Source organism: Staurois parvus, unplaced genomic scaffold, assembly GCF_062004578.1.
Source record: "Staurois parvus isolate SC_StPar_1 unplaced genomic scaffold, SC_StPar_1.0 ptg000303l, whole genome shotgun sequence".
Lineage (NCBI taxonomy): Eukaryota > Metazoa > Chordata > Amphibia > Anura > Ranidae > Staurois > Staurois parvus.
Genome location: NW_028318099.1, coordinates 10,649,091 through 10,675,850, shown reverse-complemented (window position 1 = coordinate 10,675,850; position 26,760 = coordinate 10,649,091). Strand labels below are relative to the sequence as shown.

The 26,760-nt window shown below is 41.2% G+C and overlaps 1 protein-coding gene across 1 annotated transcript in view; it reads right to left on the bottom strand.

The window, feature by feature from the left end:
- The window catches only part of PLPP4 (phospholipid phosphatase 4), a 183,605-nt gene that overhangs the window by 134,302 nt on the left and 22,543 nt on the right, over nt 1-26,760 (bottom strand). The window lies entirely within an intron of this gene.

Below are 26,760 nucleotides of genomic sequence, written 5' to 3'. Positions count from 1 at the left end.
GGAAGTAATGTTCCCTTCGGCCATATGTCTAATCAGAAAAGACCTCTATATAATACTAGGACTCAGAGGTGTAAGTACAGATCATGAGTCCCCATAGCAAAAGTTTGATGCAGTACCCGGCGACCTCTCTACTGCCATTGATCTTAGCATAAAGTATGTATAAATCAACAATAAGTAGCAGGAGAGCTGTCAGCACAGTCAGTACACTACTAGGAACCAAAGCTGTGGACAGAATTTGTCAGGAAAGAAGGGCGGGAGAGCAAAGAAAATTGCTTTGAATTTTATTTTTTTAGCTAACCATTCTGTCCTCTGTTGTCACCAATCGTTTTTGGCATGTCAAATCTCAGAGACTCAGTGTAAATTCAAAACCCTTCCACCCCTACCACTGCCACAGCAGGCATGTACGATCTATGAATGGAGGGGGTGGACATTTCAATCAACCTCCCGTCCTCCATTCATAGATTGTGTTTCATTCAAAGAAGCATGAAGGAGAATGAAGGAGCTGGAAGGAATGGGTGGACATAGCTGGACATTCTTGATGACATCCTGTGACAGCTCCCTTAGTTCTGATAACTCCCGCCACACTGAAAGATTACAACGCTAGGGGTGGAGGGGGAGGCAGCAGCGGAGGAAGATTTCTGCTAAATAAGGACACAGTAGTACAAGTGACACATCTCACTTAAAGCGGAATTCCATCCATTTTTTTTTAAATCTCTGTACATTGTACCTGACAGGTAAAGCACGATTTGGATAATTTTCTTTTGTCTTATAAATACCTTTAAAATCATTTTTAGGACTGCAGTTCCAGTCCTGAGTGCCTAGGCAACGATATTGTAAAGTGAATCGTAAGGTCTCTTTGGATGTCGTGTCCTGTATCCCAGGAGTCCTTTGGGTTCCTAGTATTACTTCGAAACTGGAAATTATGCAAATGGGAGGAGTTTGGCGCCATTTTACCAGAGTCCTGTGTGTGGAAGACGTGGATGCTGTGTACTGCAGAATGCACTGTTCTCTAAAGCTGGAGTTGCAGAGTGTGTGTACATCGCACTCTGTCTAGTTAATTTGGGCACTTTGGTAACTATCTTTTGTCTGGGCAATCGACTTTTAATCTGATGTGGTCACTCTTGATGGGCTAATTTTCTGTGGTTTGGTTACGGTCATGTGTCAGTACTGCGCAGGCGCGAGATCGAGTGGTGCACGCTGGGATAGCCAGCAGCACCAATTCCAGGAAGTAAAGGACTGTGGGCTTCAGATGCCCACAGCCATCATGGCTCCTGCCTGCTTCTGAGATCCTGGTAAAGTTTAACTTATTTTAAAGTAATTACAATGCTATTACTAATTACTCTATCCAATTGTTAATGCTAATGTAAAGGAAATCGTGGATCTGCTTTTGAAAAAATATACTCTGGGGACTGGAGCTCTGCTTTAATCCCTTGGCACCAGCACCTCCCAGCCCTTTAAGGGTTTCAAAAGCCGGGAGGCGGGGCGGGGTTTAGGGTCATGTGACCGCCACGGCAGTCATGTGATTGGGAAAGGTCCCGATCAAAAGAGGAGATTGGGACCTTTCTGTGAGTACCGGACATTACATGCCGGCTTGAAGAGGTTAAGTTAAGATCCTTTGTGCTTATACTTTATGTATTTATTTAGTTATTTATTTTTACGTAAACTTGGACTTTAAGTGCAGTTGAGCAGTTCCCAGCCTAGAAATCTATTGCTCTTTAATGTGGTTGCTCTGCAAAATCCCAGCTTGGTTTCAGAAAACAGAAATAAAAACAGAACCTGGTTTTCATGTTCTGCTAATTTCTGCCCTATAGCCTAATCAAAGCAGTGTCAATACACATTTACAAAGCTTCAGAGAAGCTTTGAACAGCTTTTTTGAAGCTCTTAAAGCACCCTCAGATCTTTAATGAAGAGCCTTTAACACTTTAAAAACCTTCTCATAGATATTCAAGCATGGAAAAGCCTGCTCTAGTCACACTAACAACCCCAAACCCCCATTAGAAGATGTGTCCAATGTGCCTGGGCTAGAATGGAAGGCTACTTTGAATTGACTGTCAAGTTAAAAAATAATCTTGGCAAAAAAATAGAAGAGTTTTTATACTCACCTCATTGGTATCCCACATCTCTCCTAGTTACCCTGAGTTCCAGCACTGCATCCTCTGTAAACCTAAGCATACGCTATACAACATTTAGATCTGCCAACTAACAACTAAGTCATTTAAGGGCTGCAGCAGTGAATCTGCATGAAGAAGAAACGCAGTGAGGGGCCCCTAAGAGTCGCTGTGGCCCCCCAGCAATTCATATATCTCAAACTGAGGAAAGGTGGATATGAGGAGGAGGTGTCCCCAGGAGGGGAAATAGGAGATTCTCACACACTTTCCAAGTGTCTATCCATGAGTGGCTATTCGTATGGAGTAAGAGGAGATCATAGGAGGATCCGAGCAGACCTTCACTTCCATCTGGAATACTAAATATAGGAGCATTATCCCACCAGTCCTGGAAGGACTAAAAGTTTATTTGCCTAAATTTATTTGGGAAAATATTAAGGTGAACGCATATAGAGACCACACGGCACCTGGAAAGAGGGATTAAGGAATTCACCTGCACATTGCACATATTTACAAAAATACTTTTATATACTTCTTAATTTATTTATGCACTTTATGAATTATATTTGCACATTTATTATTGAATTGGTAATATTATAAATATTGATTGAGCACATATGGCATATCTTAGCACAATAATGGTTTTATTTTTATTTATATGTCACATTAATTAATATTTTCATTTAAAAAAAATTTTTTTTTATTAATTTATTAGTTTATTTATTTATATGAGTGACACACATCATGTAATTAAGGATTTATAGTAGGAGCGCGGCATTATAAGTATATATAATTGGCTAAGTCATTTAACCACTTGCCTGCCGGGCACTTTCACTCCCTTCCTGCCCAGGCCAGAGAAATGAGGAGAAAAATGCTGATTACCGTCATTTTCCTATTTACATGCGATCAGCTGTGATTGGACACAGCTGATCACATGACAGAGCCAAAGTCATCGGCTCTTTCCACTGATCAGTGATCTGCTATGTCCCTGCACCATCGGTCACGGCGCACGTGCGGTTAGTGTCGTCCTCCCAGAATAAGAGAACCACCTTTTGCGTCCGTCATTTCCTTATATGGCGTGTGGGAGGCGGTTAAAGTGCAGCTAAAGGCAAAACTTTTTTTTATTTTTAGTTTTGGATAAAGTGGAGAGGAATTAGAAAACCTGTCAGTTTTTACTGCTGTCTGTGCCCCCGTTAAGGAGATTCTCCCCCTCTATTTGTCCTGTTTATCATTATCATTGAAAGTAAAAGTAAAAGAAAAGTCCCCAGAAAAGTAATAGAGGAGAAATCTTCCAGGGAGGGTCACCTTCTCTATTTGTCCTGTTTCCCGTTATACTGAAAAGTGAAAGTAAAAGAAAATTCCATATTTTGGGTTAACATCAGAACACTAATAAAGAGGAAATCTTCCAATGGGGACATTAGTTCTGATGACCCTGGTGACACACTGGGATTCCCTCACTTTGGAGGGATTTTCTCCAATTTCCCATTTGGCTATGGGACAGGAAGTGAAGAGAAATCTCCCCAATGGGACACAGATGGAAAAAAAAAACAGGCAGGGGTTATAACCATCCCTTACTCTATCCAGAATGAAAAAAAATGTCTTTGGTTAGACTTTAAAGGCCTGTGCAATTGGATAGAAATTGATTGTATGCATTCCCTGCATTAAGGTAAAAATTGTCCTGGTGTTTGTTTCAACCCCTCACCTCCCTTCATACTTATCAAGTCCCATCTCGATCCAGCACTGAACTCACCTGCAGTAGCACTGGTCTCTCTCTCTCTATGCTCACAGAGGTAGCAGAAGGACCCATTGGCTCTTGCTGGTGCCAATGAACTCTTGCGAGCAGACAGTGGGGGGGGGGGCGGGGCTGGTTTTCACTTTGTGCATCAATAGATGCACACAGCCCGGCTCAGAATGGAGCTCACAGGTGTGCCCCCATAGCAAGCAGCTATGGGGGAAAACAGAGAAGTGGAGGAGCCAAGAGCGCTGTCTGGGGACCACAGAAGAGAAGGTTCAGGGCTGCTCTGTTTGAAAACATTGCACAGAGCAGGCAAGTATAGCATGTTTGTTTTTTTAATAAAAAATGTACCTTTATAAATTATTTAAGTGTATGGGTTGGCATTGATCTGAGGTCTGAAGTGCATGCATACATTGGGGCAGACCTGAGGTGTGAAGGTGCAGAAACTGGGCCTACCTTTATGTGATGCTGTAGGGCTGACTTACAATAGATAATTCTGAAATGAATGTGCAGCAAAAATGAACATTTTACAGGTCAGACATACCATAAACAGGCATCATACTAAAACTTTAGGTCCAAGTTACTTTACAATACATACATTATAAATATGAACATATTTTATGTATGCACCAATTAGTTAATTTTTGCACCCAAAGTTGTGCTGTCAATGGCCAGTTAAATTATATAACTATTATATAATAATTATTCAGTTTAACTTGCCATTAGGAGTACAATAAGTGAAAAAATTGAAAAATAACTAAGACTATGATGTGCTAATGTTCACTGGCATGTCTGTTGTGTAATGCTTGTAAAAATGACACTTGATGTGTTAAAGGTTGCTAACACCTCGGTTAGAACCTCATTTCACATAGATGTCTGTGCCCCCTCATAGAGAAGTTTTAGCTTTAGATATATTTTAACCCAACTTTATATACGAATATAGACACCATAATCAGTTTACATATTACGGCCACATGCCTCCTGCCACAGCTGTCTGTTACTACCTCAAAACTGGTGTCAGTCTACAGTGCTTGCCTTACACATCTATAATGCATCCCTTACATTAAACTTTATTGCAACTCAGAACTGTTCAAGTTTGTTTAGTTACAAGATACCGAGATGGCTTTTCAGACAATATCAATCTAGAAAGGTGAATTTGTCATGTGTAACAAATGGATCACAACCTGCTCCTAATGAATGTGAACAAAAGGCTAAAATGAATGTGTCACACTCATATCTCTTTCCTCTCCGACAAGGGAAAAGGCAATTAAATATGAATATCATTTCACCTCCACTGTTGGATAAGGTATCTTGAAATTGCCCCAGGCTTTGCGAAAAATAACAACACGGCATAAGAAGGCATACAACAGCCTGATATATTAGCAATGAAGAGTGAATGCTGATGTGAACACCACAATTTCAACATGTTTGTCTTAGGTAAAAAAATCCATTTGAAAATAAATATCTCATTACTGTCATACAGGAAATGACATATGCAAGCGTTCGGCACAGTAGCTCATTCCCCATGAGTGGCAATTTAATCTCGGAGCACAGCTTTTCTTTTATAACCTTGCTTAAATTTTTGTAAAGCAAGATAAAGAAAATTTTTTATGACCTGCTGTTACCTGGATTCTAAAAATGTAAATTTGAATGATAAGAGGATGTGGATATTTTGATTGTGTTTAAAATAGCAGTCTTCTTTACAGCTCTCCAGGATTACAAGAGAGAAATGACCTAGCACCCTTGAGCTAATTTTGACATCTAGCACATAGTATATTCAGCCATGCCTACTGAAAAACACCCCTCTGCTAAGATCACCTCCTTTAAACTGTACTTATTGTGCTGGCACTTAGAATATTTTGACAGCATATCATTAAAGTGGAAGCTCAGGCAAAACCTACCTAAAGCTGGTCATAGATGGAGTGATTTTCTTTCCTGCAACCCATGGAAAATTGCTTGATTCCCCCATCAACACAGTGAGTGTCAATGGGGGAATCCCTCCAACGGAGCCATCGTGTTCTCCTGGCGGGGGGAGCCGCCCTCACCAGGAGAACACAGTGATTACTGCTAGTGGCTATAATAGCGGCTAGCAATAATCACATGTATATTCCAACAGACTGGTTGTACCCAAGTTAATCAATTGATTAACTTAGGTACATTCAGCCTGACCGTACATGTTTCAAATTTCAGCCGGTCTTTGCTGAACCAGCCAAGATTTAAAGTGTCTATTGTTGGCTTAAGAGTAAACCTACTCCCACTTCCATTCTAAGGCTTTTCTATCTAATCCTGTAACTATTATGAAGCTGCTCCAGTCTTGTCCCAGGATCAGTTGTCAGTGGTGGCTTCTGTATAGAGGAGGGGCAGCTGACAACAGATGCCCCACAGTAAGTCTATGGGTGACGTCATTTCCTAGGCATTTCCAGACGTTCTCAGTGATCTCTCTTGTACACAGAAGCTACAGCTTGAGACCGGACCAGAACAGCTTCAGAATATGTACATATACAGATCTTTTCTTTACAGGGTTACATAGAATAGCCTTAGAACGGGAGTGGGAGTTGGTTTGGCCTTAGTTAGATTTTGCCTGAACTTCCACTTTAAACATGAGTTGACTGTATTTCTATAAGTAATGATAACGTTATGGTCAACTGACAGCTACACAAGGAAAAGCTGCTTCTTTTTCTTTGCCATCTATAGGCCCAGGTCTACTTTGCCTATTGGTAAACCTACCTCTGATAAAGGCACATTGCCCATATATAGAGTTCTCCGAGAGAATCCATTAGGGGCTGAAGAATTTAGAAACATTCTTGTCCTTGTTCTCCACAGGAACATATAGAGTATAGAGCAGTATTTCACAAATAGGGTTCCTCTTGAGGTTGCTAGAATTGACTAGAACAAAGAGCAATGGCAAATTGATCTCCCACCTAAACCCACCTAAACCGACCATGAACCATCTAACATCTACAATGACCACCAATGTTGTACAATTATGCAATTTTTTATGGTTTGCATTTCTTTTTTGTTGTTATTATTAATTTAATTTCAAGAATATTACTGAAAATGTTTTTTTAGGGATATTAAAAATATATCTACCAAGGATATAAAAAAATACCATACTGTAGGTATACTACATTACTTATTTAAAATGTTCGAAAATTTACTGATCTGTATTTCAGCAGGTGATGAAAAGCCAGATTTGGCCTATCATATAAATGTAACAAACCCTGCAATGGTTCTAAGGAGCTGTACAGTCATAGAGGAGGAAATAAATCAGCTCCACCCCCAAAGCAGAAAATATGTTTTTTGTAAAGGCCTTCTTAAAGACATTTTTTTTTCAGAAAGTGTCACATTCTAGAACTAGTGATAGAACTAGAGCAAAACCGGCTGCCCGTAGCAATCAAACAGGTTTCCTCTTTTAGATGAAGCAAGGAACCTGATTGGCCACCATGGGTAGCGGCTCCTGATTCTAATCTACGGTAATTTCCTTTGCTTTAGTTAATGCAAATCTTAGCTGGTATCATAGCTGGTTGCTATAGATAAACAGACATATCTACCTTTAAGTATTTACATGCCTAGTTACTGATGATCCTTTGTTTCCAAGAATAGTCCTAGGTGTCTGAGAGTCGTAATGTTCCTTACATTAAACCTTCATTATATTTGCAATGTTTTTATTTCTGGAGGGTATTTAGCTCTTAGCAGGTTATCATGTTGCTTTTTGAAGAAAAATTTAAAGGGAAAAGTTAAAAAAGTGTCATAAGTATGCCATTATCACAAGGTATTAACTAAAGTAATTCACTTTAGCAGACTAAATTTGCCTGTGACAAACATTCCTAGGGATGGCAAGAGTATAATAAACATTTTGCTGTCTGTATATAAAGTTAAAGAGTATGTGAACCGAACATTTCTTATTCTTGATAAGTGTTTGCTGTTCCATGTATTTGTATGAAAAGTAATTTGTTCTCTTTGTATTGCTTCCTTTGTGTTAAATTCCTGGTGTTCCTGCCAGTCCCTCTGCTTTCATATTAAAAAATGACCACACTAGGCATGAGAGCAAAGCATGGTCAGTTTTCTAGCTGTGCTGGGAACTCAGTGTGTTCTCCTCCAATGATCAGACTTGTCCTGACACACCTCCTGTACAGCCTTTCACTGGGAAGATTAGTGTTCTGCTGTTTCTCCTCCCCCAGCTCTCTGTTCTCAGCTGCAAAAGGAGCTTAGAGGGTTTGTGATCACTTATAAAACAGAGAAAAAGATATTTAGAATGTGTTTTAAAACTAGACACAAAATGTTTTGCCTTTAATTTCCATTTTAAATTGAATGGGTTGTTTTACAAGGCGAGGGTTTACATTTACTTTAACTGTGCACTGGACCCATCCATGGACAGTTTGTCTCAGAGGCCTTCATACACAGCCAACAAGCAACTAATACTATACCAAATTTCATGTCACATCGGATCTGAGGATTTGGCTTTGTGTCTTAAAAAATTACACTGACACTGGGACTGGATAATTGCCCACTACAGGCCAGATGAAAGGATTACCTGACTCCACCAGGACTCCAACCCAATTAACAGACTGCCCTTAAAACAAGGGATCTCAGCAACTTACATTGCTAGGCTTTCGAACAACAACCGCCAAAATGATACCTCTTACTAAAGCAAGTTCTGCTATCTGTATCTGCAGTGTAACTAAATATTTACAGCCTATTTGGAAACCCTAATGAAGAAAAGGTTGAGGGCATAAAGCAGCCAGTTTGAATACCAACTTTTCTATCCTATAAAAGACTTTAATACCCAATTAAAACACACAACATGTGAAATGCCAGAGTTAACTCCCACAGATATCAGGGAGGTCTCACTACATCTGTGATGAGAAATATCAGGATAAATAGCTGTGAGACGGTAAAACATTTCTAAAAACCCAGGAGAATAAGGGAAAGCTGCTCACAATCCATCAAGCACAGGATCATGAAGTAGCTGGAATATGAAAGCTGAAGCTCGTCGCACAGTGGAGCTCAAAGGTGAATTACGAAAAGTCAATGTGGAGACATAAAGCTTTGTAAGCATGTCATGGAAAGGCTGTATGAGATGTTGACCACTGTATGAATGAAGATTTATAGATAGAATGTGTTATGTAAATGAAGATTTATAGATGGGATCAGCCATTGATTTCACAAGAACTTTTTCTTCTAATGTAATAAATCACTGCAATTCTGCAGGATTTTCCATTAGGGCCTACTGAGCGTGTACAGTACTGTATGGGAGACCAGCTAAGAAGGGGACCAGAGTGCTGCCTCTGGCTGGTGTTCCCCAGGGTTCCTGGCTACTCCACTTCTCTAAGGTAAGTACAAGGGGGTGCAGGTAGCCTATGGAGAAATCAGAATAAATTTATTGACTTATTTGAAATACAATCTCTTCTATATGAACAAAGTATATTGCAAGGATTTGACTAAACTTTGTTGCCAATTCCTACCTGTATCTGCTCTTAACCACTTCAAGTCCAGACACTTTTACCTCCTTCCTGTCCAGGCCAATTTTCAGCTTTCAGCGCTATAACACTTTGAATGACAATTGCGCGGTCATGCAATACTGTACCCATATGAATTTTTTAGCATTGTTTTGAGACAGATAAAGCTTTATTTTGGTGGTATTTATTCACCACTGGGATTTTTATTGTTTTTGCTATATAAATGAAAAAGTCCAAAAATTGTGAAAAAAAAGTGTTTTTCTTATAAAATTTTGCAAATATATAACATTTCATCATAAATCTTGGCCAAAATTTTTATGTTTTTTTTTTAGTAAAAAAATAAAATAACCCAAATTAGTTTATAACCAAAATTTATAATTTTTAAACCTTTTTGTTTACATTTTTATTTTATTTTTTTATATTATTATTTATGTTTTTTTTTCTACATACTGTCACCCTAGCAGTACAGTGTCACCATGGTGACACTGTACTACTTGTAGGGGGTGATGAAGATTTTTTTTTTTTTCACTGATTGCTTTTACACCCATTAAGGCTGTAAAAGCAATCATTTCTCCTTCTCTCTGGCTGCATTCTTGCAGCCATTGAGAACTACTGTGTGAGCTGTGATTGGTCAAAGCTTGTCACATGGTACAAGGCTGTTGTGAATAGCCTTGTACCATGTGACCTCTGTGATCATTCACAGATTTCACACGTAGTAAGCAATGATGTCAGAAGTGACATCTTGCTTACTACTCTGCATGTGATCACTGATTGGCCAGAGGTCCCGTGCGACGATCGGTGTTCCACTGTGTCCGGAGGAGCGTGCACAGTCCACAATGGCGGGTGCCGTTTATGAACGGCAACCCGCCCCTGGAGTGCCACTGTCCTGTCGTTTATAAACAGCGGCCGGACGGCAAGTGGTTAAAGAATAGATCTTTGTTACACAATGCTCTGTGCACAGTGATTCATTTTAATCAGCTGGTACACTTGAGAGTTCTGATGAAAAACTTGCAGGGTGTTTTCAATGCAAATTCCGCACCACATCAGAATCGCACCCCATTCATGAGAATCGTTGCAGGTGTGTATGTTAAGTTCACAAAACACCCCGAAAGCGGTCCACAAAACGCGGTGCGATGTGCAGAATCAGATCGCATGGGTGTGAATACCTATGCGATCTGATTCTAGTGCGGACCCAAAAAAGAGTCCTGCACGTTTTTGGTGCGGGTGCGGTGCGATTAGAGCCATACAAAATATATGGCTCCAATCGCACCGCACACAAATGGCATGTGATTTGCACAGGAATGCAGCGCAGTTCCTGTGTGAATCATATGTGATATACCGCACCGTACAGAGGTGAACCCTGGCTTAGGGAATATCTCACCAAAAATTACATTTTTGTTGCAAAGGATGCCTAAAATCTGACTTGTATCTCAGTGCAAAGTTTGCAGTGTTTTCAATGCGAATTCCGCACCGCATCAGAATCGCACCCTGTTCATAAGAATTGCTGCGGGTGTGTATGTTAAGTTCAAAAAACACCCTGAAAGCAGTCCGCAAAACGCGGTGCGATGTGCATAATTGGATTGCATAGGTGTTAATAACTATGCGATCCGATTCTAGTGCAGACCCAAAAAAGGGTCCTGCACATTTTTGGTGCAGGTGCGATGTGAATAGAGTCATACAAAATGTATGGCTCCGATCGCACCACTCACAAATCACATGTGATTTGCACAGGAATGCAGTGCGGTTATTTTGCGAATCATATGCGATATACCGCACCACACATAGGTGAACCCAGGCTTAGGGAATATCTCACCAAAAATGACATTTTGGTTGCAAAACATGCCTCAAATCTGACTTGTATTTTAGTGAAGAGTTCTTTATCCAAGCACATTATATTTCTGGAGGCAACCTTCGCACACTAATGATGTACAGAATGTCTCCAGGTTGCCATTTTGCATTTCATTTTAGGCCAGGTTCACATCTGCCTGTGCTATGTGGGGTGGTTGCAGGTGCAGAAATCGCAGCTGTTTCCACACCCGCAACCAACCGCAGTCAAATTGCTCTTAAAAGATGTTTGGGGCTGTCATTCATTCTTAATGGCAACTTAACCCACAGTGCATTTGCGGGTACCACAGAGAAATTGCATGGTCAAAAGCCCCATCCGATTTCCCTGCAGCCGCTGTTTGAAAAAGGTGCATGCGCCTTTTTTTCTCTGCGGCAATGCGGGCTGCAAAACACACACAAGTGTGAACCTAGGTTTGCAGAAAATTACAGAACCGCAGATGGAAAAGGAAATGTAATTTTTAATATCATTAAATTACAATACGGCTTGTGTAGCAGTTGTATATGTTATATATTTATTATTATTTTCTATCTTTTGCTTCCATGAAAGTTAGGTTAAAGAACAAATACTTCGAAAAATAATGTTCAAATATAACTGATAAAAGTCCTGAAACGGTTACACTTTTCAAAAGGTTTTAAAGCGGAACTCCAGGATAAGTATACTTTGTCTAAATACAAGAGGCATGCGTATTCTTATTTGAACCTTGGTTCAGTTTGTGTATTTCTTTCAGATCTGAGCAGTAATTCAACCTGAAATGTTTCCTATGTGCAGGACCTTCCTGTAATAAAGAGCGGTCACTATCTTGTATCTGACCCCTCCTGTAGTTTTCTGCCTGCAGCATGTTGGATCCAGGGGTGGACTGACCATTTGGAAACTCAGGCACTGCCTGAGGGCCCGGGGTCAGTAGGGGGCCCCATGAGATGCCCCTGGTACCTTTTTCATAGGCTTTTTTGAGCTTGGGCAAGGACACAGGGGCCCCATGATCCCCTATTGCCCGGGGGCCCCATGAGTTGTCAGTTCGCCCCTGGTTGGATCCCTCCCTCAGCTTCGCTCTCTGCACAGGCTAGGTGCAGCACATTGATCATTCAATGCTGTTTTGCAAGGTAATATCTGGTCTTGCTAAGGCTTTTGCAAAGGTGTTGTATTGCCTCCTCATCACCTGTTTTAACCCCCTAAATGCTGGACTACTGTGCTGCAACCGTGTGCATTGCGTGAGGTTACAGGTTGGTTGCAGCGCAGCCGCAATCACTTGAATGAGCAGTAGTGCCAGTGGGTGTAATTACTCTCATGACCACAAAGCAAAGCATCACAGCCACAACATGAATACATGCTGCCTTTCCAACTAAAGGGGCGCTGTTGATGGGCAGTAAAAGTACAGCTCAACTTTGGGGGTTTACCACCCCCAACCACTAGTGTAAACAAGCCCTTAGATGGACTGGACTAACCACGTGAAGCTGAACTCCAGCTAACACTTTTTATAAACAGTTACAGCAAAACAGTTTTTGTCCTTTTGGGATAAAGGTTGTACATAAATAAATAAATAGAAGCTAACAATGTAAGCGCCCCTGTCAGAGGTAATGGTTTGTCTCTTCTCTCTAACTGCTACTTTGTCTGGACAATTTGGTCTGTTAAAGTAAGTTGAACAAAAACAGACTTACTGGCTCGGTCACCAGGTGAAAATAAGAGAAAAAAAATCTTAAAAAAAAACTAATGCAGCCATTACATCTAATTATTAGTAAACTGCAGTTTAATACAATTTTGTTTGTGGGTTTAATACTGATTTAATATTTTTATGACTATTAAAGCTGAACTAAACTCTCTCAATAACATGAACTATTTTTAATTCTTATGTTGCTAGCATTAGTAAATAGGTAGGTATATTATTATTATTATACAGTATTTATAAAGCACCAATAGTTTGCTCAGCGCTGTACATTACAATGGGGGACAGAACAATAACAATACAATACAATGCAAAACATGAGGGGATCGAGGGCCCTGCTCTTTTGAGCTTACAATCTAGGAGGGAGGGGATGGTGGCACAGGAGGAGAAAGCTGTGGGGGATGGAGTGGTAGGAAGAGTGAAGGAGGTCGGCAAGTTAGCAAGTTATTATATTTACTTGTTTTAACTTTTTCTTCAGTTGCTTCCTGGTTTCTGACCTAGGCCAAAATTAGGTCATATATATATATTTCATCTGGAGGAGGGGCTTTCTGAGCTAATCACATCCTCCTGTCCTCATGTCTGAGCTAAGGGAAGACTGATTCCAGGAAGTAAGCTACATGAATAATCTTCCCTTATGCAAAATGGCCACAGCTAGAAATCATAGAGGGGTGTTTTCCAAAATGATTTCTCAACAAAATAAAGCATGGAGACATGGATGGATGGGTGCATTTGCTTTAGGTTTTAAAAATGAATTAAACAGCGTTTTCAGTTTGTGGTGCTCAGATACAGTTTAGTTCTGCTTTAAAGAATAGAACTATTACTTTTTGTTTCATTTCTTCTGGCACAAGTCAGAGTTCTCATATTCTTTGACTTTTCTGTAACACTAGCTAGTCCTTAATGACACAAAGAATGATGGTGACGTAGTGACATTAGTGCCTCCTTCTGCATCATTTCACCATAACGCCATTGTAATGCCCCTCGGGGGTGGGTTCATAATGCCTTGCACTATTAGGGCGTTCTCAGTTTTCCAGGTTGAAAGACATCTCGTGGTGTAAAGGAATTACTGCAGGGGACAGCACCTGAAAGGAGGTGAGTCTGAACAGAATATGATATAACATTACGTTTTGCAGGAATCTGGTGGTATGGAATGTATGGGATCGTTCTTATCTAGTTTTCCATAGATTCTGCAAGTCTGAATTATTAATTAGGTTGAATACCTGTCAATACTTCTGGCTGAAAAAGCCCTACATCTGATCTCCCCGCCGATATATTTTTACATTTTAGTTTGTTAGAGAAGAGTCAGCCTAGATGGTGTGATAGGTGAAAATATGAACACCACTGAGTCCCCAGCAGATACAATAAGCCAATTGAGTGATCCCCAACATCAGCCTCTACCAGGGGCGGACTGACCATATAGAAACTCGGGCACTGCCCGAGGGCCCGGGGTCAGTAGGAAGCCCCATGAGATGCCCCTGGTACCTTTTCATAGGCTTTTTTGAGTTTGGGCAAGGACACAGGGGCCCCATGATCCCCTATTGCCCGGGGGCCCCATGAGTTGTCAGTCCGCCCCTGGCCTCTACTAATAATTAAAGAATTATGCTTTGACTCATAGAGGCACTAAACACAGCAAATTATATAGATATTTTATCTTAGCATATTAATGGAGGCAATTATTTTGCACTTGCATTTTATACTACCATGGATACTTATGTCACTAATCGGCATAATTATGCTGAAAAAAACTTTGCTACACAGTCAGTGAAAGTTTCAAAGCTTCCACCTTTATTGATTTCATCCATAAAATAGAGCGCTTGCTTGTCCCATCAGATGAATCTCCCCCAAAGAAATCAATCGCAATGAGCACATAAGGAATAGCGCAGCCTGCTGAAACAATGAGCCGTGTATTCGGACATTAATCTAAGGGACAAGCAGCACATCAATTCCAAATAACCTGATTATGTGAGAGTAGGCAAGGGAGCCTTTCATAAAATGTGCACTATTAAAACAAAACACATTCACAGCTGCAATAATGAAAAACCCCATAATCTTGTTCTAAATTACTTTAGGCACTGGCAATATTACATTTTTTTAAAATTACAATATTAATAGGACTCTGATTGCCCAAAAACAACAGCGTTGTGAAATAGGATCTGGGAACAGCATGTTCTGTAGAGGCAAGAAATAGAAAATCATCGTGTACTCGGTTAAGGTTATGTTTTTATGTTTTGCTAGAATTAATTTGTGATAAAGGATGGATAAACATGAAACAAAATATCGTGTATAAGACGTACTGATTTCATTCACAAATATATTACATATACCATACACGCACTGTAGCAATTATTACTCTTTTTTTAATACAACCCCAGTTCCAAAGAAGTTGGGGCGCTGTGTAAAATCTACATAAAAACAGAATGATTTTCAAATCTTATAAACACATGTTTTATCCAAAATAGAAAATAGAAAACATAGCAAATGTTTAAACTGAGAAAATGTACCATTTTAAGAAAAAGAATAAGGTAATCTTGAAAGTGATGGTAGCAACATGTCTCAAAAAGATTGGGACATGGCAACAAAAACCTGGCAAAGTACGAAGGAAGAGCTGCCAGAACATTTGCAACTACTATAATTCAGGCAACAGGTCAGTAACATGATTGGGTATCAAAAGATCATCTTAGAGAGTCAGAGTGTCTAAGAAGTAAAGATGGACAGAGGTTCACCAATGTGTGAAAAGCTGCATCTAAAAACTGTTGAACAATTTCAGAATTATGTTCCTCAACTTAAAACTGCAAAGACTTTAAATATATCATCATCTACAGTACATAATATCAAAAGATTATGAGAATCTGGAGAACTTTTTGTGCACCAAGGGACAAGGCCGAAACACAATATTGGATGCTTGTGATCTTCAAGCCCTCAGACAGAACTGCATTAAAAAAGGCATGATTTTGTAATGAGCATCACTGCATGGGCTCAGGAATACTTCCAAAAATCACTGTCTCTGAACACACTTTGTCATGTCCTCCAAAAATGCAAGTTAAAGCACTATCATGCAAAGAAGAAACCATATCTAAACATGATCCAGAAATGCCACCATATTCTCTGGGCCATAGCTCATTTACAATGGTCTGTTGCAAAGTGGAAAACTGTTTTGTGGTCAGACGAATCAGAATTTGACATTCTTTTGGCAGCCATGGGTGCCGCATCCGAAGCACTAAAGAGGAGAGGGACCTTCCGACATGTTATCAGTGCTGAGTTCAAAAGGTTCAAAAGTCTGCAACTCTGATGGTATGGGGGTGCATTAGTATGTATGGAATGGGCAGTTTACACATCTGAAAAGGCACCATCAGTGTTGGAAGATATATCCAGGGTTTAGAGCAACATATGCTCAGGCAGGAATGGGACAATATTCGTCTCCCAAAACTCCAACAACTAGTCTCCTTAATTTCCAGAAATCTACTGAATGTTGTTATATGAAATAAGCATGCTACACCATAGTAAACATGGCCCTGCCTCAGCTTTTTTGAAATTGGGGTTGTACTTTGCCAGCTTTTTGTTACCCTGTCCCAACTTTTTTGAGACATTGTCTGCCACCAGTTTCAAATTTACCTTATTTTTTTTTCTTAAAATTGTACATTTTCTCAGTTTAAACATTTGATATGTTTTCTATTTTCTATTGTGAATAAAAAATGGGTTAATGAGTTTTGCAAATCGTTGCATTCTGTTCTGTTTTTGTAGATTGTACACAGCGTCCCAACTTTTTTGGAACTGGGGTCGTAAAAAGTGTCAAAATAGAAAATATTTAAAGCCTAACTAAAGCCACGATTTTTTTTTTCAGTAGCTTTGGTGAAAGTGTAAAAAAACACAAAATAATTAAAAATGGGGGGGATGTTTCTTCACTTCATGTCCCTATGACACCCAAGGTGGGGGTTAGTATAAAGTTGTCAAGGGGATAGGAAGCCACAGACACCAATGACCACTGTCAGGCTTAAATTTGCTGTGCCCTGCTAGGGATATGCACCCCACCTAAATGTATTGAAGACCATTTTTCAAATGAGAGTAAAATTCAAATGCTAAGATGGCAGCCCATTGGGCTGAAAGGAAAAAAATCTATCAATGTACTGTATACCAGCTTAAAAGTTCTAAAGCGAGCAAAAGCCTCTCTTGTATTAAAAGAGGTATAGACTCCAGAGAGAGAGAAATCATATTACCCCGGTACAAATCATTAGTAAGACCTCATCTGGAATATGCAGTTCAGTTTTGGGCACCAATTCACAAAAAGAACATTGGGGAACTTGAGAAAGTACAGAGAAGGTCAACCAAACTGATAAGAGACATGGAGGAGCTCAGCTATGAGGAAAGATTAGAGGAACTGAATTTATTCTCTCTTGAGAAGAGGACATTAAGGGGGGATATGATCAACATGTCTAAATACATCAGTGGTTCATATAGTGAACTCGGTGTAGAGCTATTCACCCTGAGGTCATCACAGAGGACAAGGGGGCACTCTTTACGTCTGGGGAAAAAGAAATGTAATCTCCAAACACGGAAAGGTTTCTTCAGTGAGAGCTGTGAAAATGTGGAATAGACTCCCTCAAGAGTTGGTTCTGGCCAGCTCAGTGGATTGCTTCAAAAAAGGCCTGGATTATTTCTTAGATACACAGAATATAACTGGATACTAACATTTATAGGTAAAGTTGATCCAGGGAATATCCGATTGCATCTCGAGGGATCAGGAAGGAATTTTTTTCCCAGCAGGAGCAAATTGGATCGTGCTTTGCTGGGTTTATTTTTGTGACTTCTTCTGGATAAACTGTGGGTATAGGATTATAACTTTTTTTTTTTCTATGGTTGAACTGGATGGACTTTTGTCTTTTTTTCAGCCAGACTAACTATGTAACTATGTAGTTATATTTACTTGTTTTAAACTTTTTTTTTACATGTCTTCAGTTGCTTTCTGGTTTCTGGCCTAGGTCAAATGATGTTATACATCCCAGGATTCTTCGCGGGCCTTTGTTTTCTATTTATATGAAGGAGGAGAAGTGGGACTTTCTCAGCTAAGCACACCCTCTTGTCTGCATGCTTGAGCTAAGGGCAGATGGATTCCAGGAAGTAAATGCTACGGGAGTCATCTGCCCTTATCTGGCCATAGTAGAAATGTTAGGGGTGTTTTTCAAAGTGATATCTCAACAAAAAAAGCATGGACACATAGATGGATGAGTTTGCTTTGAATACAAAAAATAATAATTAAATAGATTAAATAGTGTTTTCAGTTCATGGTAGTCAGATTCAGTGTAGCTCTGCTTACATACCTTTCCTCCAGCAATCCTGTCCCTTGACAGTGTTGGCATCTTCTTCTATGTGATGATCTTCAGTCATCTTCATTGGATGGCATGGGATGATGTCACTCCTGCAAATGAGCAGAAGCCACTCATCCCAGCACACAGAGGTCAGCCTGGTGCTGTAAGCTGAGCTGAGCATGTGTACCTCAATTTACATGCTGGAGATCACTGCGAGCAATCATGTAGGCAAATATTATTGCAGAAGGGACATTGCACATCTCTTCTACAATAATAGCTTGCCTGCATGTAGTTTGTCATAACCAAGACTTCAGTTGCACTTTAAGTACTTGGCTACCTTGTACAACTGAAATATCCAGCCATTCATTTTTGAAGTTTTTCAGTTTCCGCAGCCAATATCTCTTGTTGTTCCAATAGAAGTAGAGTATAAACTCAAATTGCTGATGTTCCTGGGGACAACTGTTTTTACAGTCTCATTATTAAAATAATGCTGAATAAGAGATTGCCTACAGGTAAGATTAACTTGCAGAACAAATTTTAATGATAAATTACCCTAAATTATCTTTGACTTTACATTTATAGTGTTACTAGTTTCATGTTCATTGACCAACTAAACATTTGGGTAATTTATTGGTTCTATATAATTTTAGACCAATATACAGTTGCAAGAAAAAGTATGTGAACCCATTGGGATTACGTGGAGTTTTGCATGAATTGGGCATAAAATGTGCTCTGAACGTCATCTAAGTCACAACAATAGAAGAACACAGTCTGCTGAACATAATACTACACAAACATTAGATGTTGCCATGGTTTAATTGCACATAACATGTAAACATTCAGAGTGCAGGGAGAAAAAAGTATGTGAACCTTTGGACTTGTTAACTGGTTGACCCTCCTTTGGCAGCAATAACCTCAACCAAACGTTTCCTGTAGTTGCAGATCAGACCTGCACAACGATCTGGAGTAATGTTGGACCACTCCTCTTCACAAAACTGTTTCAGCGTAGCAATATTCTTGGGATGTCTGGTGTGAATCGCTCTCTTAAGGTCATGCCACAGCATTTCAATCGGGTTGAGGTCAGGACTCTGACTTGGCCACTTTAGAAGGCATATTCTGTGCTGTTGCAGCCATTGTTTTGTTGAATTACTTGTATGCTTTGGGTCATTGTCCTGTTGCATCACCCATCCTCTGCGGAGCTTCAGTTGGCGGACAGATGGTCATACGTTTTCCTGCAAAATGTCTTGATAAACTCTGGAACTCATTTTCCCATCAATGACAACAATCCGTCCAGGCCCTGAGGCAGCAAAGCAGCCCCAAACCATGATGCTCCCTCCGCCATGTTTTACAGTGGGGATGAGGTTTTGATGTTGGTGTGCTGTGCCTTTTTTTCTCCACACGTAGTGTTGTGTGTTCTTCCCAAACAACTCAATCTTGGTTTCATCTGTCCACAGTATATTTTGCCAGTAGTGCTGTGGAACATCCAGGTGCTCTTTTGCAAACTTCAAATGTGCTGCAATATTCTTTTTGGACAGCAATGACTTCCTCCGTGGTGTCCTCCCATGTACTCCATTCTTGTTTAATGTTTTCCTTATTGTAGATGTGTCAACAAAAATGTTAGCATGTGCCAGAGATTTCTGTAGGTCTTTAGCTGACACTCTGGGATTCTTCTTTACCTCATGCAGCATTCTGCGCTGTGCTCTTGCAGTCATTTTTACAGGACGACCACGCCTAGGGAGAGTAGCAACAGTGCTAAACTTTCTCCATTTGTAGGCAGTCTGTCTTACCGTTGACACATGAACATCAAGGCTTTTGGAGATACTTTTGTAACCCTTTCCAGCTTCATGCAAGTCAACAATTCTTGATCGTAGGTCTTCTGAGAGCTCTTTTCTGCGAGGCATGGTTCACATCAGACAGTGCTTCCAATATCATCACACTGATTGGAGTCAAGGTTGGCTCACTCCTGGCTCCAATTAGCTCTGGGAGAAGTCATTAAGCTAGGGCCTCACATACTTTTTCCTCCCTGCACTGTGAATGTTTACATGTTATGTGCAATTAAACCATGGCAACGTCTAATGTTTGTGTAGTATTATGTTCAGCAGACTGTGTTCTCCTGTTGTGACTTAGATGACGTTCAGAGCACATTTTATGCCCAATTCATGCAAAACTCCAAGTAATCCCATGGGGTTCGCATACTTTTTCTTGCAACTGTAGAGCATTTCTGATGGGATTGGTGTGTAAATCTGCTTAATTGATAAAGTCAAACTCCACCCAAGATTATTTTTTGGGGTTTTGAATAGATAAAAGAAAGATTAGACCATCAATTTGTCTTTATGACTGCTTGACCAACAAATCATTGGAAAACAGCTACACAGAATTAGGGGTTCGAGAGATAATTGTACCCACATTAATGTTTACCTTGCATTAAATATATACAAGGGGTAAACTCTAGCTTCTTAAAGAGTTATGTAATTTATTGACCAACAAATGACATCTCACGTCATTGTTTTCATTTGTCCAGTGTCCAGACTATCATACTGCCTACTGTGACTATGTTCACAACAATGCTTTATACCTGTTATATACAATATGTTGTCATCACATTGTATTAACATTTAGATGGAACACAAATGAAAGATATTAATACTTTAAAGTGTTTTCTTACCTGTATATGCCACACAGTAACACATGGTTTACATTTATTGTTGGCACCTGAGAAACTGATTTGTGAATAACGCCTAGTGTTTTTATCAAGCCTTCCACCAATTGTTTATCACATATTTGTAGTCTTACACGGTAATGCTCAACATTATCAGATGATTGCACTCCTGCAGAAAGGGAGGGCTTATATACTCAGGATTAGCTACAGTCCATATGAGATGCATTTTCCTTCTTTTATTTCATCAAGGACAAATGCATCAAAGTAAAAAAAAAAAATGTATTATTAACACACGTGTGACTCATGAGGCAGCGAAGAGAGGATGTGGAAGACCTCCTTAAAGCTTGCACCTGTCTGCAGAATTGCTTCTCATACATTTGTCCTGCTACTGCTAACCTCTACTAAAACAATATTTTCATGTTTATTATGCTCTTTCTTTTCCAATAAAGTTAATTGAAAATACATTTTTCCAAGACAGTATGGTACAATTTTCAACAAAATAGATGTCAGATAACCACATCATAACGTAAGACAGCAAGAATGGATCCTATCCCCACCTCCTCATCATGCAGCAGCCCAGCACCATGGAGATGATAACCATAGTCAGCAATGCCCTATGGAGTAGTGTAATTCTCACTCACAGTGCAGAGGTCCCATCTATGCCTAAATTGATGATGTGGAGATTCTAGTATCACAGAATATCTGACTGGTACACATTGTATGTAATGTAACTAAAAAGTGTTAAGACAGAATAAACAGTCACCATAAAACCCTATAAGGTTCCTAGTGTTCAACAACATCCACGTTAGGCTAGGGATCCCTTCAGGTTTGTACCAATACATCAATAAAAAATCAATAGAAGAATCAGGTAGTAGAGAGGAAAGAGGGATGGAGTAACAAAAGAGAGAAAAAAGAAAAGTGAAGAATCCTGCCTACTGAACCCCAAGGCACCCTGCCCACTAGGGAGATCAGAGATATCTGATCCAGGGATTCCATATCTTTTCAAATCAAGGCTGTTTATCCTGGAGGATGCTGACCAATTTCTCATTAATCAAAATCCAGGAAATGTTATGTTTGACTAGCGCAAGGTTGACCACAGGTGTTTTCCATGTTCACACCACAGTGATCTTGGCTGCCAAAAAGATATAAAAGGCAAGGATTATGAGATGTTTGTAACTTGTTCGACAGGTCAGAGAATACAATTGTCTTGGCAATTTTGGGGTTATTCATCTCAGTTACTGAGTAAAGTAAGTTGAATATTCTGGTCCAAAACCATTGAACCTTTGGGCATGTCCACCAGATGTGGAACATAGTGCCTTCTTCCAACATCCCCTGAAGCATAGCAGCGAGACATCAGGATAGATCTTAGCCAACCGTGTCGGAACGAGATACCAATGGGACAACACTTTATCATTTGCTTCCACCACGGAAGTGTTGAGAATTCCCCTGTGCACCATAGTTGACCATTGGGACCAGACTTCCTCCTGTATAGTTTCCCCTAACTCCAATTCTCAAGCCGTTTGGTAAGGAAGTTTGAGGCCCAAGTCTGCAAATAGGTAGTATAACTCAAGAGATGCTGCCGTGTGTGCTCTAGCAGCACAGATACCTGTTCTCATAAAGGGCCCTGGTGGTAATGTCCACCTGATCTCAACCCAAAGTCTTTAAAAAATGAGTGATTTGACAAAGGCGGAAGGTCTCTGAAGGGGGCACATGTAGGGTCTCCTGGAAATAAGAAGGTTGTCTAATTCCCTTGTGGTCTATAAAGTGAGCTATTCTGTAGAGGCACTTGTTGACCCCCCATGCAAAAAGTGGGGGTTCCCAAAAAGGGGGGCCACTGGAATATGTGGTGACTTTAATGGGTATATCTTGCACACTGTCCCAAAGGCTCAGGGAATGGGAGAGAGAGGGAATAAGCATTCTTTTATGTTCCCTGGGGGATAACCATAGTAGAAGGTCAATGGTGACCGGAGAACTAGCTTGTGCCTTCAGCCTGACCCAATCAGGTTTTTAGGCTGTAGAAAAAATTTGGTAAATTTGGACAAAATGGGTGGTTCTATAATAGCGGAGAAAGTGGGGGACTCCCAAACCTCCCTGCCATTTAGATACATACAGTGTAGAGCGAGCTACCCTAAAACCTCCAAAACTCCAAATAAATTTGGCAATTAGAGAATGTATCTTCTTCATAAATGCTACTGGCACTGGAATCAGTAGAAACCGAAAAAAGTAAAGTATTTTACAGAGAGTTGTCAATTTTACTGCTGCTATTCTGGCCATCCAGGAAAGAGTGTGGTGTTGCCAACTCTGTAAGTCTCTCATCGTGGCAGAATAGAGAGGGGTATAATTTGCTTGAAATAATGCAGAAATATCAGAGATGAGCTTCACTCCAAGATAAGGGAACACATGCATACACCAGTGGAAAGGAAAGGAAGCACATACTAAAGCTAAAGTACACATTAAAAGGTTATTATGCTCTTTCAATTATTCCAAAGAGACTCTGTTACAGGAGGAAGGAGAGCAAACTGATGAAGTTGAGAAGAGAAGGCACTTAGAGTTGACCATACTAACAGCAGCCTCCCAACCAGAGGCGGACTGACAACTAATGGGGCCCCCGGGCAATAGGAGATCATGGGGCCCCTGTGTCCTTGCCCAAACTCAAAAAAGCCTATGAAAAAGGTACCAGGGGCATCTCATGGGGCCCCCTACTGACCCCGGGCCCTCGGGCAGTGCCCGAGTTTCCAAATGGTCAGTCTGCCCTGCTCCCAACCTTTTGTGTCATAACTAGAATTTAGGAGGTTCTGAGAGGCAATGCTCAAACACTTCAGGAAGCTCAGCCCAACCCTTAGGGCTTGCTTACACTTGCTTCAAAATGTGGCATTGGACTTGCTTTTTTTAAAGCACTCTGAATGCCAGTCAAAGCATCTGTCACTAAATAAAATGTTAAGCTTACAGTCCTGTTCACACATTGGGACTGATTTAATAAAACTGGTGAACTCAGAATCTGGTGCAGCTGTGCATGATAGCCAATCAGCTTCGAACCTCAGCTTGTTCAATTAAGCTTTGCCGATAAAACCTGGAAGCTGATTGGTTTCTATGAAGAGTTGCACCTGGCTTTGCACTCTCTAATTTTAGTAAATAACCCCCATTGTGTTTGCTTTGCTTCAAAAATTATACCCCATGATGCTTTCTTGGTGTTTCCAAGCATCTCAGTAGATGTCTATGACAAACCACGCTTAAAGCACCTGCAGCTTTTGAGAGGCTTTTATTCATCTTTAGCTTTGCTTTGGAGGTATTGCAGAAATGAGATATCCTGTGATGTACTGGGAAACTAACAAGCAAACCCGAAAAGATGTCATCAGCATTCACTTTCGGTTGATGTTTGATATTCTGGAAGTGTCTGGTGCAGATGTCACATCTGGTGTGCAGCTTGGAGCAGCAGTTAGGTAAGTGGGGTCCAGACTGGTGTGAAGAAACTAGCAGATAGCACATGTGGTGTGCAACATGGGAGCGGTATAGCGGAAATAGAGCAGGGACTACAGAGAGAGGACTAAGTGGCAGAGGATCAGCAGCGCTGGTATGCTGGAGCAGGAGAAACTAGCAGTGAACAGTGTGAGAGCAATATACTTGGAGGTGAGTGGGGACCAGAGAGAGAGAAGAGGATCAACAAACCAGAGGATCAGCAGAGCTGGGGGTTTCTACTTAGTGGGGAATCAGCAGAGCTGGAGGTTACTACTGAGTGAGGAATCAGCAGAGCTGGGGGTTACTACTGAGTGAGGGATCAGCAGAGCTGGGGGTTACTACTAAGTGGGGGATCAGTAGAGCTGGGGGTTACTACTGAGTGGGGCATCAGCAAAGAAGGGGGTACAACTGAGCAAGGCATCTGCTGAATGAGGGTACTAATAAGCTGCGGATCTCCTGAACGAGGGTACTAATAAGCTGCGGATCTCCTGAACGAGGGTACTTATGAGCTGGGGATCTACTGAAAAGGGATACTAATGAGCTGGGGATCTGCTGAGTGGGGGTACTGCAACAAATAAAAAATCGACACAGGGTATTTGCCCAGCTTCATTAAGTTGTCAAAAAAGCATCACTGAAAAAGTATAAATGAGCCCCTACACATCCCTGGTGAGCCATTATTATGATGAATACCCTCACTGGGCAAATATATGAAGGCACCTCTTGGCTCCTGTACTTCATACCTGCAGAAATTTGCTCCCCTTGGCTCCAGTGACAGACTTTTTGAAACTTTGAGTAACTAATATACAGACCAGGAGTTCTGACTCTCCTGGTCAGCACACTTGTTCCAGAGATGAAGCCAAAGACAGCCAGAAAACTATCATTTTCAGAATGTAGTCAGCAATACTGGCCATTTATTTCTCTCAGAACAGCTTTCTCTAAAGTTTATATTTACTAAAATAATTATTATTATACAGTATTTATATAGCGCTAAAAGGTTTGCTCAGCGCTGTACATTATAGTGGGGGACAGAACAAGAGACAATACAGTAACAAAACAAAACACGAGGGATTCAAGGGCCCTGCTCTTTCGAGCTTACAATCTAGGAGGGAGGGGATAGTGGTACAGGAGGAAGTGGCTGTGGGGGATGGAGTGGTAGGAGGAGTGGAGGAGATCGGCTGTTAGGTAGGCTTCCCTGAAGAGATGGGTTTTCAGGGTGCGCCTAAAGGTGAGGAGGGTAGGTGACAGTCTGATGGATTGGGGTAGTGAGTTCCAGAGGATGGGGGAAGTCCTGGAGAACTCCTGGAGTCGGGCGTGGGAGGTGGAGACCAGGGAGCTAGAAAGTAGGAGGTCTTGTGAGGAGCGAAGATTACGGGTAGGGTGGTATTTGGGTATCAGGTCAGTGAGGTAGTTTGGGGCAGCATTATGAATGGCTTTGTATGTCAGAGTTAGTATTTTGAATTTAATGCGTTGGGCAATCGGGAGCCAGTGGAGGGAATGACAGAGGGGGGTGGCAGAAGCGGAGCGGTTGGTAAGGTGGATGAGTTTGGCTGCTGAGTTCAGGATAGACTGAAGCGGGGATAGTCTGTGATGAGGTAGGCCAGTGAGAAGGGAGTTGCAGTAGTCCAGACGTGAGATAATAAGGGAGTGAACGAGTTGTTTAGTAGTGTCTGGGGTTAGGAACGTACGTATTTTGGAGATGTTGCGGAGGTGGAGCCTGCATGAGTTTGCCAGCGATTGGACATGGGGTTGGAAGGACAGGTTTGAGTCTAGAGTGACACCTAGGACTTTGGCTTGTGGGGTGGGACTGATGGTGGTGTTGTTGGTCGTGATAAAGAGGGTGGGGGGGGGGGGGGGGCACAGGCTGGGGGGAAAATCAGGAGATCGGTTTTGGAAAGGTTCAATTTGAGGAAATGGAGCGACATCCAGTCTGATATGTTGTTCAGTAGGTGGGTGATATGGGCGGAGACTGAAGGGGTGAGGCGAGGGGTGGTGTCAGGATTGGACTGGCTAGCAATAGTGGGACTCACCTGCCTTATGAGCTGCAGTACCAGGGCTGGCCAGCGGGTGCTCCCAGCAATCAGAGACTCAACCTTGCAGCCAGTCAAACACCTGGAACTAATTATACTGGTGTATTTAAGGGACATTCAGACCTGCAGACTCTGCCTTGGTGTGTGTTTCTCCTGGGCCCTGTATCCTGTTCCTGTTCCCTGTTCCTGTCTGATTCTCTGCTGACCCTGCTCTGATCCCTGGCTTGTCTGACCATTCTCCTGCTCCTGATCCCTGGCTTGTCTGACCATTCTCCTCTGCCTGACCCTCTGTACCACGCTGCCCGCTACCTGCTGAACCTGGCTTGTGACCCCGACCATTCTCCGCTTGCTCCCCCTGTACCTACCTGCCCGATTGATATTGACCCGGCCTGCCTGACGACGCTTGCATTGTATGTATTGTTATCTGTGGGTGGTTGGTTTGGTTTGTTTGCACTGTGTTATGTTTTAGTATTGCACTGCGTTTATGTTTGTATGGTTAGTGTTAATAAATTA